At 58.4% G+C, this 17611-nt stretch overlaps 3 pseudogenes; all 3 read right to left on the minus strand.

Moving 5' to 3' along the window:
• Nucleotides 1-1103: 1103 nt before the first annotated feature.
• LOC132247861 (U2 spliceosomal RNA) lies at nt 1104-1310 on the minus strand (annotated as a pseudogene).
• Nucleotides 1311-8399: 7089 nt separating this feature from the next.
• LOC132247864 (U2 spliceosomal RNA) lies at nt 8400-8610 on the minus strand (annotated as a pseudogene).
• A 7066-nt stretch (nt 8611-15676) lies between these two features.
• Nucleotides 15677-15879, minus strand: LOC132247859 (U2 spliceosomal RNA; annotated as a pseudogene).
• Between the last annotated feature and the right edge of the window lie 1732 nt (nt 15880-17611).

Here is a 17611-nt window from a genome sequence, read left to right on the forward strand (position 1 = left end):
CGGGTCGTCCTCCCTTCCCTTCCCTTCCTTGGGGCTCGCTCGCTCGCTCGCTCGCTCTGGGGAACAAACGCGTTCCCCCAGCTACTGGTTGGTGGTCAACTTCGAGGTGGCCATCAGACCGCCCCCGAGCGAGCGAGCGAGCCTGGGCTTTCTCCAGGCAGGCAGGCAGGCAGGCAGGCAGGCAGGCAGGGCTCTCAGCCTGTCATGGTAGGGTCGGCTTCCCTGACCTGTGAGCGCGCGCGCGGCGGGCGTGGCTCTTCTCTGGACGGACTCTCTCCAGCTTCTCCACGTCACGCCCGTCCTTTTGGAATTGTGGAGCCAGCCCAAAACCGACCGAGCGACCGCAGCACTCCAGCCGAGGCCGAGTACAAGGGGAGAAGGACGGCCCGCCCGCCCGGGGTTTGCTCGAGAAGCATCTCTGGACGCAAGCCAGCGCTTGGGTCGCTCCACTAGCTGGCAGCATCGCGCTGCAGGCTCGGCTCGACTCCACTCGGGCCTCCTTCCTTCCTTCCTTCCTTCCTTCCTTCCTTCCTTCCTTCCTTCCGCTTGCCCCGGTCTCCGTCTACTGCTTTCATTTGACTTGCGCTTGCACACGTCCCGCCGCTCGCCCGCCCGCCCGCTCTGGCTTTGGGCAGCGGCGACGACGACGACGACGCTCGACGAAGGCAGCGTCTGGTCTTAAGGGGCCTCGCAGGCCGACGCAGAAAAAGAGGCTGCAAGGCCTGCCTGCCAATAGCCGGGAGGGCCCCGGCCTCCCCGACCCACCCTCCGGGCGCCGCTTCCGGGCCCGCGGCGGGCCCCGGCGAGCTGGGCGGGCTCCCGCCCCGCACCCCCCGCCCGCCTGCCCGCCCCCGCCCGGGCCCCGGGGCCCCGCCCGGGGCCCCGGCCTCCCCCCCGGCGGGAGGCGGCGGCGGGGCCGTGCTGCCTGCCGAGCAGGAGGGCGCGCGCTCCCTCCCTCCCTCCCCTGCCAGTGGGCTGCCCGCCCCGCGGCGGCAGCCAGCCCTTTGCATAGGGCCTGCCCCCTGGGGCCGCCCAGGGGCCCCGCCCCTGCTGCCGCTGCTTTTGGAACCCAGAGAGGAGGAAGGCGGCGCTCCCCCGGGAGGGGAGCGGGCACCGGGCCCGGAGGCACTGCAATACCGGGCCGATGCGTGGAGGGGCTGGAGCAAGCTCCGAGGCCCGCTCCCGGCACCAAAAATGCGTTTAATGCGTCGGTCCTCACATCGAGGACGTATCAGCGATTAAACTGATAAGAACAGATTTTTTTTTTTTTTTTTTTTTTTTTTTTTTTTTTAATCAAAGTACCAAAATATTACAATCTCAACTCAAAGTACCAAAATATTACAATCTCAACTCAAAGTAACAACAACATCTTGATTAACCGTTCCAACTTCAATTCCAACATAAATATCAATTATCACATATTTCTTCCAAACACTTCAAAACCAATTTCATCTCCCTCCAACCAGTAACTCAACTCGGAACGGTCCTCCACAACCCTTCCAACCTTCCAAATCCACCCATTCCCCATATCATTCCCTTTCCCGTTTATTACCCTACGCCGCCATCTTGCCAGCTATCCCTCTCCTCACTCAAAAAGCCTCCTCCACTCCAACCCTTCCCATTCCCCTATTCCCCTACTACGATAGTATCCCAATTCAGCGTACAACAAATAAATACACTCCCGTGATGAAAAATACAACCCTTTTTGCACCCACAAGCACCTCACTTTCCAAATCGCCACGCGTGCACAAAGTAATAACACCCTAACCTCCCACTCCCTCTTCCTACAGCCTACCAACCCATACAGTGCCCCTTCAAAATTCACACAATCCCCCCATCCCATTTCCCCACAAAAACTCGCCACCCTCCGCCAAACCCGTCGAGCGAACGCACATTCCCATAACACATGAACAATCGTTTCCTCCCTTCCACACCCCTCCCGCGGACACTCCGCCGACCTTATCAGGCCCCACTTTCTCTGCTCTGCTCTCACCGGAATCACCCCACGAACCACCCGCCATGTAAAGTCTTCATGTTCCCCCTTCCATTTTTTTCCAATTATCCCTTTCCAGACCCTCGCCACCTGCACCCCCGATAGTTCCCTTATATCCGACATACCATCCCTACCCCTGATCTCCCTTATCACCCGCTTTGCATCCCTCATCACCTCATACCCTACCCCTTCCAACCCCTTTGCCCTCAAAAACATCCACCCTCTTGTATACCACTTTGCAGGCTTTCCAGCCCACACCGCAGTCCACCGTCCCCCATACCAACCCAACCTCCTCAAAAACCTCCCCGCCCAATATCTGCAAAATTCCCCTACTTTCCTCCCTTCCAACCCCGCCGCCCTTACCACCCCCTTCCAGAAATGTGCATAGACAAAAACTTCTAGTTCCGGCACCCCCCACCCCCCTAACTCCTCCCTCTTGTACACCTCCCCCCTCGCCACCCTCTCCGTCTTTCCCCCCCCCAAAAATAAGCAAACTTCCCTCTGTACCCGCCTCACCTGCAGCCAGGTAGGCGGGTACACCATCGCCACGAATAGTATCATCGGCAACAGAAATTGTTTTATTACACTCACCTTCCCCCGAAATGACAATTTCCTTGTACCCCATATCCCCACCACCTTTTTCACCCTCCCTCGAACCACCTCCCACGCCCGTTCCCCTCTTCCCCCCACGTCCATATAAACCCCCAACACCTTCACCCCCTCCCTCTCCACCTGCCACCCATGCTCCTCCAAACCCCTCCATTCCCCTATCCCCAACAACACACTCTTCCCCTTGTTCACCCGTAGCCCCGTCACTTCCCCATACTCCCTGATTCCCTCCACCACCCTTCCCAAAGACCCCCCATCCCTGACCACCAGGACCACATCGTCCATATATGCCATCACCTTTACCTCCCCCCCCCCCGGCACCGGAACCCCCCTCACCCTCCCATCCCTCCTCACCCACTGCACCAAAGGCTCCATCCCGCATATAAATAGACCCGGGGACAAGGGGCACCCTTGCCGCACCCCTCTCTCCACCCGAAACTCCTCCCCCAGGACACCCCTCACCAACACCCTGCTCCGTGCTTCTTTGTATAATGCCTTCACCCACCCCACAAACTTCCCCGGAAACCCCATTTGCCCCAAAACCCCAAACAAAAACCCATGTTCCAAGCTATCATATGCCTTCTCAAAATCCACACTACCCACCACCACCTTCCATCTCCTCTCCCCTACATACTGCAACATATCCCTCATCACCCATTGAATATCTACCATCCTTCTACCCTCCACCCCACACGCCTGATCCCCTCCCACCACCTTCCCCAACACCCTCCCCATCCGCATTGCCAGCACCTTAGAAAACAACTTATAATCTACATTTAACAATGTGATGGGCCTCCAATTTTGGAGCGCCTCCCTTCTCCCTTTCTTATATAACAACACCACCACCCCCACCGCAAAACCCTCCCCCACTACCCCCGTCTTCATCAACTCGTGAAACACCTCCACCACATCCCCCCCCACCACTTCCCAAAACCTTTCGTAAAATTCCACCGGTAACCCATCCAAACCCGGTGTCTTTCCCCTTTTCATTGCTCCCAACGCTTCCCGCACCTCCCCTTCCGTCATATCCCTCTCCAAATCCTCTCCCTCCTCCCCCCCTACCCTCTCCTCCAGTTCCCCTAACCACCTCCCTTTTGCCCTGCCATCCACCTCCCTTCTCTTATATAACCCTGCATAAAAACCCGTCACTTCCCTCAACACCTCTTCCTGGTTCCTCACCCACACCCCCTCCTCAGTGATCACCGGCCCCACTTCCTTTTTCCCCCGCCTTACCCTTTCAGAAAAATATTTCCCCCATTCCTCGCCCTCCCCCACCCACGGTACCCGTGCCAAAAACATTTTCTCCCGTTCCTTCCTCCTAAACCACTCTTCCACCGCCCGCTTTGCCTCCCCCAGCTCCCGCTTCACGTCCCGCCCCCCCGCCTCTTCCCTCATCAACTTCTGCACCCACCCCTGCAACCTCCACAATTCCCTCCTTTTCTCCCACGCTTTCCGCTTCCCCATCTGCATGAACCACTTCTTAATCCTTTCCTTTGTGACCCTCCACCACTCCCACCTTGACTTAAACAACACCTTTGTCGTTTGCCACTCCGCATACTCCCTCCCAAACCTCCCACACACCCCTTCGTCCCCCAACACCCTTGTATTCAATTTCCACACTCCCCTCCCCCTTCCGCCCCCTTCCCCTACCCGCAAATCCACCTTCACCACTTTATGATCAGTGAAACCCACTTCTAACGCTTCCTTACCCTCCACCCTCACACCTTCCGAGATCAGAACAAAATCAATCCTCGATACCTTCCCTCCCCCCGGGTCAACCCTCGTCCCCACCCGCTCCCCCTTCCAAACATCCACCAATCCCTCCTCCCGAATCCAATTCCCCAACCATCTCCCCGTACTGTCCAATATTCCCCCCCCCACACCCCCTTGCCTATCCCCTTCCTCTATAATACAATTGAAATCCCCAACAAAAACCCTCTTTCCCCCCCCTCCCCCACATATCCCCATCCTCTTGAAGAAATCCCTTCTCTCTGCCTTCACGGCAGGTGCGTATACATTGAAAACCCCCACCTCTTCCCCCCCAATTACCACCCTCATGTGTTGCAACCGCCCTTCAATTAAAACTTCCACCCCAATTACCCTCACCCGTGCTTCATCCACCAAAATCCCCACACCTGCCGCCTTATTTCCTCCCCCCCCCCGCCCACCACGATCGACCCTTCTCCCACCTTTTCCCCAAAAATCCATAATTCCCCTCCCAACCAATCCCACATTCTTGTAGGCAGATGATATCCACTTTAAGCGCTTTTAAGAACTCCCCCACCCTCTCCCACCTCTTTCTTGAAAATATACTCCGCACATTTACGGAGGCGATCCGGAAATTCCCTTCCATTTAGGTTCTTTACAGTGGCCCAACCCAGACACACCCAACCCCTTCACCCTTCCTCCTCACCCCCACTCTCCGAAGACTCCCCAGATGATTCCACAACTTCCCTCCGTATCCCAGTCGTCTCCACAAGACTTTCCACCGCGCCCGGACTCAAAAATCCACCCTCCTTCTTCCCCTTCCTTTCCCCCTCCTTCCCTTTCCTTTCCCTTGTCTTGTTGCTCCCACCCTCCTCCATCCCCAATTTCTTCTTCCCCCCCTTCCCTTCCATTTCTTTTTTCCTTTTCTTCAGACCCCCCTGCTCCATTATTTCCATCTCCTCCGCCCAGTCCTTCCCCTTCGTTTGTTCCGTCCCCAGCTGCTCCACCATACCTCGCAATTGTTTTAATACCATCTCTCCCCCCTCCCCTTCCTCCCCCCTTCCCTCCCTTCTCTCCCCCATCTCTATTTCCTCTTCCAGCAACCCCCTTACCGCTTCCTCTATTTCCCCCTTATCACACTCCTCCACAGGTGTTTCCTCCACCACCATTTCCTCACCCCCCTCCTGTTGCTTCTCCTCCTCCACAACCCCCTCATCTCTTTCATTCTCCTCCTGGTTCCCCCCCCTCCGCACTCTACTTGCATATGAAAAGGGGCATTGCTGTTGTATATGCCCCTCTCGCCCACACCCCCTGCATGTTAACTTCTCCTTACAAAACTGGGCCCTATGCCCCATTCCCCTACAACGAAAACATATCGTTAGCTGGCAAAAGGCCGCCAGGTGACCCCCCTGCCCACACCTGCTACACAACTTCGGTTGGTCGTAGTACGTTAAGTATCCCTTATAGGGTCCAATTTGCACCACTGACTTCAGGTGCCTCACCGCCCCCGGGTTCCCCACCTCCTCATGTAGGACCACCTTTGCTCTCCACGACCCCGTCCAAATTCCCCACCGGTCTCGCACTTGCTCCACGTAGACCACTCGTTGGACCCTTCCTTCTAACCAAAACCCCACCTCATCCTTCTCCAACATATCGTTATACATTTTGATAAATAACACCCTCTCACGCGCCTTCTGTCCAACTTCAAAATGTAACCCCTCCAACTCCCCACGCTGCACCGCCTCTCCATGGGCTTTCCAAAAAGCACCATAGTTTTTGTCGTCCACAAAAGTCACATTCCACTGTCTATAGTTGTCGAACGCCACCACACAGCTCACGTCCCTTGGGTTCACTTTTAAAGTAGAAAAGAGGACCGAGGCCATAAAATCCACTCGGTTCAAAGTCTTCAGTCCATTATGGCCCTCCTGGCCCAAAACCACCTTCAGCCTCCATTTTGTCCCCCTTCCTGCTCCTCCATCTTCTTTCGCCGCTCCTGACACTGCTGCTCCTCCCGCTGCCTCCTTCCCCTCCTCCGGCTGCTCCTGCCGTCCTCCTTCCACCACCAATGGCACTCCCTCTTCGGGGGTCTTCCTCCCCCCAGCTCCCACCTGGGCCTTCCCTCTCCGGTGCACCACGCTCCACCCTTCCTCCTCCGCCGAACGCTCACCTCGACCTCCAAACGCTCCTCCGACCTTCTGACCTCCGCTTCCACTCTCCCGCCAATCACGATCTTCCCGGGCTTCTCTCCTTTCTGCTCCCTCCTCCATCGCCACCTCCGTCACACCAGCCAACGCCACCGCTTTCCTCTCAGCCATCGCTGCCACCGCCGCCTCCGTCCTCCCCGGCGCCCGGCCTCTCGAGGCCCGACCAGGCAGCGGCCGGACCAAGGCCCGTCCGCCAACCCGATCTGAGCCTTCAAGAGGCCGAGAAGCGATAACCTGCTCGAGGCCGGAGGGGGAGCGGGCACCCCGGGCCGGCGGCCCAGGGGGCCCGGCGAGCAGGGCCGGGGGCGGCCCCGGCGGCGGCGGCGGCGGCCGGTCCCGGAGCCTGGCGACTGAGCGACTGGCTGGCTCGCTCTCTCTCCTGCGGGCGGGCGGGCGGGCGGGCGGGCGGGCAGGTGCGTGCCGCTCCTTCCTCGACTCGACGAGTTCATCGACGTTCGGGCTGGAAGGGACCTCGGAAGATCATCGAGTCCGTCCAGCCCCGCCTGCCCAAAGGGCCGGCCGGCCGGAAGGAAGGAAGGAAGGAAGGAAGTCCGTCCGCTGGGCTCAGTGGATCCCAGCAAGAGAAGCATCCCGTTTGCTGTCGAAGGGGTTCAAGGGAGGCAGGCGCTCGAACCGAACCGAACCGAACCGAACCGAACCGAACCACCTCCGGTGGCAGGCTGTTCCCGACAGACCTTGCCTTGGGGGCTCGGACAGGAAAGCAATTGTTCCTCGTGTCCAGCCTGAAACAGCCTTGTAGGAGTTAGTTAGTTGAGGACCGTTCGACCGGGTCGTCCTCCCTTCCCTTCCCTTCCTTGGGGCTCGCTCGCTCGCTCGCTCGCTCTGGGGAACAAACGCGTTCCCCCAGCTACTGGTTGGTGGTCAACTTCGAGGTGGCCATCAGACCGCCCCCGAGCGAGCGAGCGAGCCTGGGCTTTCTCCAGGCAGGCAGGCAGGCAGGCAGGCAGGCAGGCAGGCAGGCAGGGCTCTCAGCCTGTCATGGTAGGGTCGGCTTCCCTGACCTGTGAGCGCGCGCGCGGCGGGCGTGGCTCTTCTCTGGACGGACTCTCTCCAGCTTCTCCACGTCACGCCCGTCCTTTTGGAATTGTGGAGCCAGCCCAAAACCGACCGAGCGACCGCAGCACTCCAGCCGAGGCCGAGTACAAGGGGAGAAGGACGGCCCGCCCGCCCGGGGTTTGCTCGAGAAGCATCTCTGGACGCAAGCCAGCGCTTGGGTCGCTCCACTAGCTGGCAGCATCGCGCTGCAGGCTCGGCTCGACTCCACTCGGGCCTCCTTCCTTCCTTCCTTCCTTCCTTCCTTCCTTCCGCTTGCCCCGGTCTCCGTCTACTGCTTTCATTTGACTTGCGCTTGCACACGTCCCGCCGCTCGCCCGCCCGCCCGCTCTGGCTTTGGGCAGCGGCGACGACGACGACGACGCTCGACGAAGGCAGCGTCTGGTCTTAAGGGGCCTCGCAGGCCGACGCAGAAAAAGAGGCTGCAAGGCCTGCCTGCCAATAGCCGGGAGGGCCCCGGCCTCCCCGACCCACCCTCCGGGCGCCGCTTCCGGGCCCGCGGCGGGCCCCGGCGAGCTGGGCGGGCTCCCGCCCCGCACCCCCCGCCCGCCTGCCCGCCCCCGCCCGGGCCCCGGGGCCCCGCCCGGGGCCCCGGCCTCCCCCCCGGCGGGAGGCGGCGGCGGGGCCGTGCTGCCTGCCGAGCAGGAGGGCGCGCGCTCCCTCCCTCCCTCCCCTGCCAGTGGGCTGCCCGCCCCGCGGCGGCAGCCAGCCCTTTGCATAGGGCCTGCCCCCTGGGGCCGCCCAGGGGCCCCGCCCCTGCTGCCGCTGCTTTTGGAACCCAGAGAGGAGGAAGGCGGCGCTCCCCCGGGAGGGGAGCGGGCACCGGGCCCGGAGGCACTGCAATACCGGGCCGATGCGTGGAGGGGCTGGAGCAAGCTCCGAGGCCCGCTCCCGGCACCAAAAATGCGTTTAATGCGTCGGTCCTCACATCGAGGACGTATCAGCGATTAAACTGATAAGAACAGATTTTTTTTTTTTTTTTTTTTTTTTTTTTTTTTTTTTTTAATCAAAGTACCAAAATATTACAATCTCAACTCAAAGTACCAAAATATTACAATCTCAACTCAAAGTAACAACAACATCTTGATTAACCGTTCCAACTTCAATTCCAACATAAATATCAATTATCACATATTTCTTCCAAACACTTCAAAACCAATTTCATCTCCCTCCAACCAGTAACTCAACTCGGAACGGTCCTCCACAACCCTTCCAACCTTCCAAATCCACCCATTCCCCATATCATTCCCTTTCCCGTTTATTACCCTACGCCGCCATCTTGCCAGCTATCCCTCTCCTCACTCAAAAAGCCTCCTCCACTCCAACCCTTCCCATTCCCCTATTCCCCTACTACGATAGTATCCCAATTCAGCGTACAACAAATAAATACACTCCCGTGATGAAAAATACAACCCTTTTTGCACCCACAAGCACCTCACTTTCCAAATCGCCACGCGTGCACAAAGTAATAACACCCTAACCTCCCACTCCCTCTTCCTACAGCCTACCAACCCATACAGTGCCCCTTCAAAATTCACACAATCCCCCCATCCCATTTCCCCACAAAAACTCGCCACCCTCCGCCAAACCCGTCGAGCGAACGCACATTCCCATAACACATGAACAATCGTTTCCTCCCTTCCACACCCCTCCCGCGGACACTCCGCCGACCTTATCAGGCCCCACTTTCTCTGCTCTGCTCTCACCGGAATCACCCCACGAACCACCCGCCATGTAAAGTCTTCATGTTCCCCCTTCCATTTTTTTCCAATTATCCCTTTCCAGACCCTCGCCACCTGCACCCCCGATAGTTCCCTTATATCCGACATACCATCCCTACCCCTGATCTCCCTTATCACCCGCTTTGCATCCCTCATCACCTCATACCCTACCCCTTCCAACCCCTTTGCCCTCAAAAACATCCACCCTCTTGTATACCACTTTGCAGGCTTTCCAGCCCACACCGCAGTCCACCGTCCCCCATACCAACCCAACCTCCTCAAAAACCTCCCCGCCCAATATCTGCAAAATTCCCCTACTTTCCTCCCTTCCAACCCCGCCGCCCTTACCACCCCCTTCCAGAAATGTGCATAGACAAAAACTTCTAGTTCCGGCACCCCCCACCCCCCTAACTCCTCCCTCTTGTACACCTCCCCCCTCGCCACCCTCTCCGTCTTTCCCCCCCCCAAAAATAAGCAAACTTCCCTCTGTACCCGCCTCACCTGCAGCCAGGTAGGCGGGTACACCATCGCCACGAATAGTATCATCGGCAACAGAAATTGTTTTATTACACTCACCTTCCCCCGAAATGACAATTTCCTTGTACCCCATATCCCCACCACCTTTTTCACCCTCCCTCGAACCACCTCCCACGCCCGTTCCCCTCTTCCCCCCACGTCCATATAAACCCCCAACACCTTCACCCCCTCCCTCTCCACCTGCCACCCATGCTCCTCCAAACCCCTCCATTCCCCTATCCCCAACAACACACTCTTCCCCTTGTTCACCCGTAGCCCCGTCACTTCCCCATACTCCCTGATTCCCTCCACCACCCTTCCCAAAGACCCCCCATCCCTGACCACCAGGACCACATCGTCCATATATGCCATCACCTTTACCTCCCCCCCCCCCGGCACCGGAACCCCCCTCACCCTCCCATCCCTCCTCACCCACTGCACCAAAGGCTCCATCCCGCATATAAATAGACCCGGGGACAAGGGGCACCCTTGCCGCACCCCTCTCTCCACCCGAAACTCCTCCCCCAGGACACCCCTCACCAACACCCTGCTCCGTGCTTCTTTGTATAATGCCTTCACCCACCCCACAAACTTCCCCGGAAACCCCATTTGCCCCAAAACCCCAAACAAAAACCCATGTTCCAAGCTATCATATGCCTTCTCAAAATCCACACTACCCACCACCACCTTCCATCTCCTCTCCCCTACATACTGCAACATATCCCTCATCACCCATTGAATATCTACCATCCTTCTACCCTCCACCCCACACGCCTGATCCCCTCCCACCACCTTCCCCAACACCCTCCCCATCCGCATTGCCAGCACCTTAGAAAACAACTTATAATCTACATTTAACAATGTGATGGGCCTCCAATTTTGGAGCGCCTCCCTTCTCCCTTTCTTATATAACAACACCACCACCCCCACCGCAAAACCCTCCCCCACTACCCCCGTCTTCATCAACTCGTGAAACACCTCCACCACATCCCCCCCCACCACTTCCCAAAACCTTTCGTAAAATTCCACCGGTAACCCATCCAAACCCGGTGTCTTTCCCCTTTTCATTGCTCCCAACGCTTCCCGCACCTCCCCTTCCGTCATATCCCTCTCCAAATCCTCTCCCTCCTCCCCCCCTACCCTCTCCTCCAGTTCCCCTAACCACCTCCCTTTTGCCCTGCCATCCACCTCCCTTCTCTTATATAACCCTGCATAAAAACCCGTCACTTCCCTCAACACCTCTTCCTGGTTCCTCACCCACACCCCCTCCTCAGTGATCACCGGCCCCACTTCCTTTTTCCCCCGCCTTACCCTTTCAGAAAAATATTTCCCCCATTCCTCGCCCTCCCCCACCCACGGTACCCGTGCCAAAAACATTTTCTCCCGTTCCTTCCTCCTAAACCACTCTTCCACCGCCCGCTTTGCCTCCCCCAGCTCCCGCTTCACGTCCCGCCCCCCCGCCTCTTCCCTCATCAACTTCTGCACCCACCCCTGCAACCTCCACAATTCCCTCCTTTTCTCCCACGCTTTCCGCTTCCCCATCTGCATGAACCACTTCTTAATCCTTTCCTTTGTGACCCTCCACCACTCCCACCTTGACTTAAACAACACCTTTGTCGTTTGCCACTCCGCATACTCCCTCCCAAACCTCCCACACACCCCTTCGTCCCCCAACACCCTTGTATTCAATTTCCACACTCCCCTCCCCCTTCCGCCCCCTTCCCCTACCCGCAAATCCACCTTCACCACTTTATGATCAGTGAAACCCACTTCTAACGCTTCCTTACCCTCCACCCTCACACCTTCCGAGATCAGAACAAAATCAATCCTCGATACCTTCCCTCCCCCCGGGTCAACCCTCGTCCCCACCCGCTCCCCCTTCCAAACATCCACCAATCCCTCCTCCCGAATCCAATTCCCCAACCATCTCCCCGTACTGTCCAATATTCCCCCCCCCACACCCCCTTGCCTATCCCCTTCCTCTATAATACAATTGAAATCCCCAACAAAAACCCTCTTTCCCCCCCCTCCCCCACATATCCCCATCCTCTTGAAGAAATCCCTTCTCTCTGCCTTCACGGCAGGTGCGTATACATTGAAAACCCCCACCTCTTCCCCCCCAATTACCACCCTCATGTGTTGCAACCGCCCTTCAATTAAAACTTCCACCCCAATTACCCTCACCCGTGCTTCATCCACCAAAATCCCCACACCTGCCGCCTTATTTCCTCCCCCCCCCCGCCCACCACGATCGACCCTTCTCCCACCTTTTCCCCAAAAATCCATAATTCCCCTCCCAACCAATCCCACATTCTTGTAGGCAGATGATATCCACTTTAAGCGCTTTTAAGAACTCCCCCACCCTCTCCCACCTCTTTCTTGAAAATATACTCCGCACATTTACGGAGGCGATCCGGAAATTCCCTTCCATTTAGGTTCTTTACAGTGGCCCAACCCAGACACACCCAACCCCTTCACCCTTCCTCCTCACCCCCACTCTCCGAAGACTCCCCAGATGATTCCACAACTTCCCTCCGTATCCCAGTCGTCTCCACAAGACTTTCCACCGCGCCCGGACTCAAAAATCCACCCTCCTTCTTCCCCTTCCTTTCCCCCTCCTTCCCTTTCCTTTCCCTTGTCTTGTTGCTCCCACCCTCCTCCATCCCCAATTTCTTCTTCCCCCCCTTCCCTTCCATTTCTTTTTTCCTTTTCTTCAGACCCCCCTGCTCCATTATTTCCATCTCCTCCGCCCAGTCCTTCCCCTTCGTTTGTTCCGTCCCCAGCTGCTCCACCATACCTCGCAATTGTTTTAATACCATCTCTCCCCCCTCCCCTTCCTCCCCCCTTCCCTCCCTTCTCTCCCCCATCTCTATTTCCTCTTCCAGCAACCCCCTTACCGCTTCCTCTATTTCCCCCTTATCACACTCCTCCACAGGTGTTTCCTCCACCACCATTTCCTCACCCCCCTCCTGTTGCTTCTCCTCCTCCACAACCCCCTCATCTCTTTCATTCTCCTCCTGGTTCCCCCCCCTCCGCACTCTACTTGCATATGAAAAGGGGCATTGCTGTTGTATATGCCCCTCTCGCCCACACCCCCTGCATGTTAACTTCTCCTTACAAAACTGGGCCCTATGCCCCATTCCCCTACAACGAAAACATATCGTTAGCTGGCAAAAGGCCGCCAGGTGACCCCCCTGCCCACACCTGCTACACAACTTCGGTTGGTCGTAGTACGTTAAGTATCCCTTATAGGGTCCAATTTGCACCACTGACTTCAGGTGCCTCACCGCCCCCGGGTTCCCCACCTCCTCATGTAGGACCACCTTTGCTCTCCACGACCCCGTCCAAATTCCCCACCGGTCTCGCACTTGCTCCACGTAGACCACTCGTTGGACCCTTCCTTCTAACCAAAACCCCACCTCATCCTTCTCCAACATATCGTTATACATTTTGATAAATAACACCCTCTCACGCGCCTTCTGTCCAACTTCAAAATGTAACCCCTCCAACTCCCCACGCTGCACCGCCTCTCCATGGGCTTTCCAAAAAGCACCATAGTTTTTGTCGTCCACAAAAGTCACATTCCACTGTCTATAGTTGTCGAACGCCACCACACAGCTCACGTCCCTTGGGTTCACTTTTAAAGTAGAAAAGAGGACCGAGGCCATAAAATCCACTCGGTTCAAAGTCTTCAGTCCATTATGGCCCTCCTGGCCCAAAACCACCTTCAGCCTCCATTTTGTCCCCCTTCCTGCTCCTCCATCTTCTTTCGCCGCTCCTGACACTGCTGCTCCTCCCGCTGCCTCCTTCCCCTCCTCCGGCTGCTCCTGCCGTCCTCCTTCCACCACCAATGGCACTCCCTCTTCGGGGGTCTTCCTCCCCCCAGCTCCCACCTGGGCCTTCCCTCTCCGGTGCACCACGCTCCACCCTTCCTCCTCCGCCGAACGCTCACCTCGACCTCCAAACGCTCCTCCGACCTTCTGACCTCCGCTTCCACTCTCCCGCCAATCACGATCTTCCCGGGCTTCTCTCCTTTCTGCTCCCTCCTCCATCGCCACCTCCGTCACACCAGCCAACGCCACCGCTTTCCTCTCAGCCATCGCTGCCACCGCCGCCTCCGTCCTCCCCGGCGCCCGGCCTCTCGAGGCCCGACCAGGCAGCGGCCGGACCAAGGCCCGTCCGCCAACCCGATCTGAGCCTTCAAGAGGCCGAGAAGCGATAACCTGCTCGAGGCCGGAGGGGGAGCGGGCACCCCGGGCCGGCGGCCCAGGGGGCCCGGCGAGCAGGGCCGGGGGCGGCCCCGGCGGCGGCGGCGGCGGCCGGTCCCGGAGCCTGGCGACTGAGCGACTGGCTGGCTCGCTCTCTCTCCTGCGGGCGGGCGGGCGGGCGGGCGGGCGGGCAGGTGCGTGCCGCTCCTTCCTCGACTCGACGAGTTCATCGACGTTCGGGCTGGAAGGGACCTCGGAAGATCATCGAGTCCGTCCAGCCCCGCCTGCCCAAAGGGCCGGCCGGCCGGAAGGAAGGAAGGAAGGAAGGAAGTCCGTCCGCTGGGCTCAGTGGATCCCAGCAAGAGAAGCATCCCGTTTGCTGTCGAAGGGGTTCAAGGGAGGCAGGCGCTCGAACCGAACCGAACCGAACCGAACCGAACCGAACCACCTCCGGTGGCAGGCTGTTCCCGACAGACCTTGCCTTGGGGGCTCGGACAGGAAAGCAATTGTTCCTCGTGTCCAGCCTGAAACAGCCTTGTAGGAGTTAGTTAGTTGAGGACCGTTCGACCGGGTCGTCCTCCCTTCCCTTCCCTTCCTTGGGGCTCGCTCGCTCGCTCGCTCGCTCTGGGGAACAAACGCGTTCCCCCAGCTACTGGTTGGTGGTCAACTTCGAGGTGGCCATCAGACCGCCCCCGAGCGAGCGAGCGAGCCTGGGCTTTCTCCAGGCAGGCAGGCAGGCAGGCAGGCAGGCAGGCAGGGCTCTCAGCCTGTCATGGTAGGGTCGGCTTCCCTGACCTGTGAGCGCGCGCGCGGCGGGCGTGGCTCTTCTCTGGACGGACTCTCTCCAGCTTCTCCACGTCACGCCCGTCCTTTTGGAATTGTGGAGCCAGCCCAAAACCGACCGAGCGACCGCAGCACTCCAGCCGAGGCCGAGTACAAGGGGAGAAGGACGGCCCGCCCGCCCGGGGTTTGCTCGAGAAGCATCTCTGGACGCAAGCCAGCGCTTGGGTCGCTCCACTAGCTGGCAGCATCGCGCTGCAGGCTCGGCTCGACTCCACTCGGGCCTCCTTCCTTCCTTCCTTCCTTCCTTCCTTCCTTCCTTCCGCTTGCCCCGGTCTCCGTCTACTGCTTTCATTTGACTTGCGCTTGCACACGTCCCGCCGCTCGCCCGCCCGCCCGCTCTGGCTTTGGGCAGCGGCGACGACGACGACGACGCTCGACGAAGGCAGCGTCTGGTCTTAAGGGGCCTCGCAGGCCGACGCAGAAAAAGAGGCTGCAAGGCCTGCCTGCCAATAGCCGGGAGGGCCCCGGCCTCCCCGACCCACCCTCCGGGCGCCGCTTCCGGGCCCGCGGCGGGCCCCGGCGAGCTGGGCGGGCTCCCGCCCCGCACCCCCCGCCCGCCTGCCCGCCCCCGCCCGGGGCCCCGGCCTCCCCCCCGGCGGGAGGCGGCGGCGGGGCCGTGCTGCCTGCCGAGCAGGAGGGCGCGCGCTCCCTCCCTCCCTCCCCTGCCAGTGGGCTGCCCGCCCCGCGGCGGCAGCCAGCCCTTTGCATAGGGCCTGCCCCCTGGGGCCGCCCAGGGGCCCCGCCCCTGCTGCCGCTGCTTTTGGAACCCAGAGAGGAGGAAGGCGGCGCTCCCCCGGGAGGGGAGCGGGCACCGGGCCCGGAGGCACTGCAATACCGGGCCGATGCGTGGAGGGGCTGGAGCAAGCTCCGAGGCCCGCTCCCGGCACCAAAAATGCGTTTAATGCGTCGGTCCTCACATCGAGGACGTATCAGCGATTAAACTGATAAGAACAGATTTTTTTTTTTTTTTTTTTTTTTTTTTTTTAATCAAAGTACCAAAATATTACAATCTCAACTCAAAGTACCAAAATATTACAATCTCAACTCAAAGTAACAACAACATCTTGATTAACCGTTCCAACTTCAATTCCAACATAAATATCAATTATCACATATTTCTTCCAAACACTTCAAAACCAATTTCATCTCCCTCCAACCAGTAACTCAACTCGGAACGGTCCTCCACAACCCTTCCAACCTTCCAAATCCACCCATTCCCCATATCATTCCCTTTCCCGTTTATTACCCTACGCCGCCATCTTGCCAGCTATCCCTCTCCTCACTCAAAAAGCCTCCTCCACTCCAACCCTTCCCATTCCCCTATTCCCCTACTACGATAGTATCCCAATTCAGCGTACAACAAATAAATACACTCCCGTGATGAAAAATACAACCCTTTTTGCACCCACAAGCACCTCACTTTCCAAATCGCCACGCGTGCACAAAGTAATAACACCCTAACCTCCCACTCCCTCTTCCTACAGCCTACCAACCCATACAGTGCCCCTTCAAAATTCACACAATCCCCCCATCCCATTTCCCCACAAAAACTCGCCACCCTCCGCCAAACCCGTCGAGCGAACGCACATTCCCATAACACATGAACAATCGTTTCCTCCCTTCCACACCCCTCCCGCGGACACTCCGCCGACCTTATCAGGCCCCACTTTCTCTGCTCTGCTCTCACCGGAATCACCCCACGAACCACCCGCCATGTAAAGTCTTCATGTTCCCCCTTCCATTTTTTTCCAATTATCCCTTTCCAGACCCTCGCCACCTGCACCCCCGATAGTTCCCTTATATCCGACATACCATCCCTACCCCTGATCTCCCTTATCACCCGCTTTGCATCCCTCATCACCTCATACCCTACCCCTTCCAACCCCTTTGCCCTCAAAAACATCCACCCTCTTGTATACCACTTTGCAGGCTTTCCAGCCCACACCGCAGTCCACCGTCCCCCATACCAACCCAACCTCCTCAAAAACCTCCCCGCCCAATATCTGCAAAATTCCCCTACTTTCCTCCCTTCCAACCCCGCCGCCCTTACCACCCCCTTCCAGAAATGTGCATAGACAAAAACTTCTAGTTCCGGCACCCCCCACCCCCCTAACTCCTCCCTCTTGTACACCTCCCCCCTCGCCACCCTCTCCGTCTTTCCCCCCCCCAAAAATAAGCAAACTTCCCTCTGTACCCGCCTCACCTGCAGCCAGGTAGGCGGGTACACCATCGCCACGAATAGTATCATCGGCAACAGAAATTGTTTTATTACACTCACCTTCCCCCGAAATGACAATTTCCTTGTACCCCATATCCCCACCACCTTTTTCACCCTCCCTCGAACCACCTCCCACGCCCGTTCCCCTCTTCCCCCCACGTCCATATAAACCCCCAACACCTTCACCCCCTCCCTCTCCACCTGCCACCCATGCTCCTCCAAACCCCTCCATTCCCCTATCCCCAACAACACACTCTTCCCCTTGTTCACCCGTAGCCCCGTCACTTCCCCATACTCCCTGATTCCCTCCACCACCCTTCCCAAAGACCCCCCATCCCTGACCACCAGGACCACATCGTCCATATATGCCATCACCTTTACCTCCCCCCCCCCCGGCACCGGAACCCCCCTCACCCTCCCATCCCTCCTCACCCACTGCACCAAAGGCTCCATCCCGCATATAAATAGACCCGGGGACAAGGGGCACCCTTGCCGCACCCCTCTCTCCACCCGAAACT

Source organism: Alligator mississippiensis, chromosome 1, assembly GCF_030867095.1.
Source record: "Alligator mississippiensis isolate rAllMis1 chromosome 1, rAllMis1, whole genome shotgun sequence".
Lineage (NCBI taxonomy): Eukaryota > Metazoa > Chordata > Crocodylia > Alligatoridae > Alligator > Alligator mississippiensis.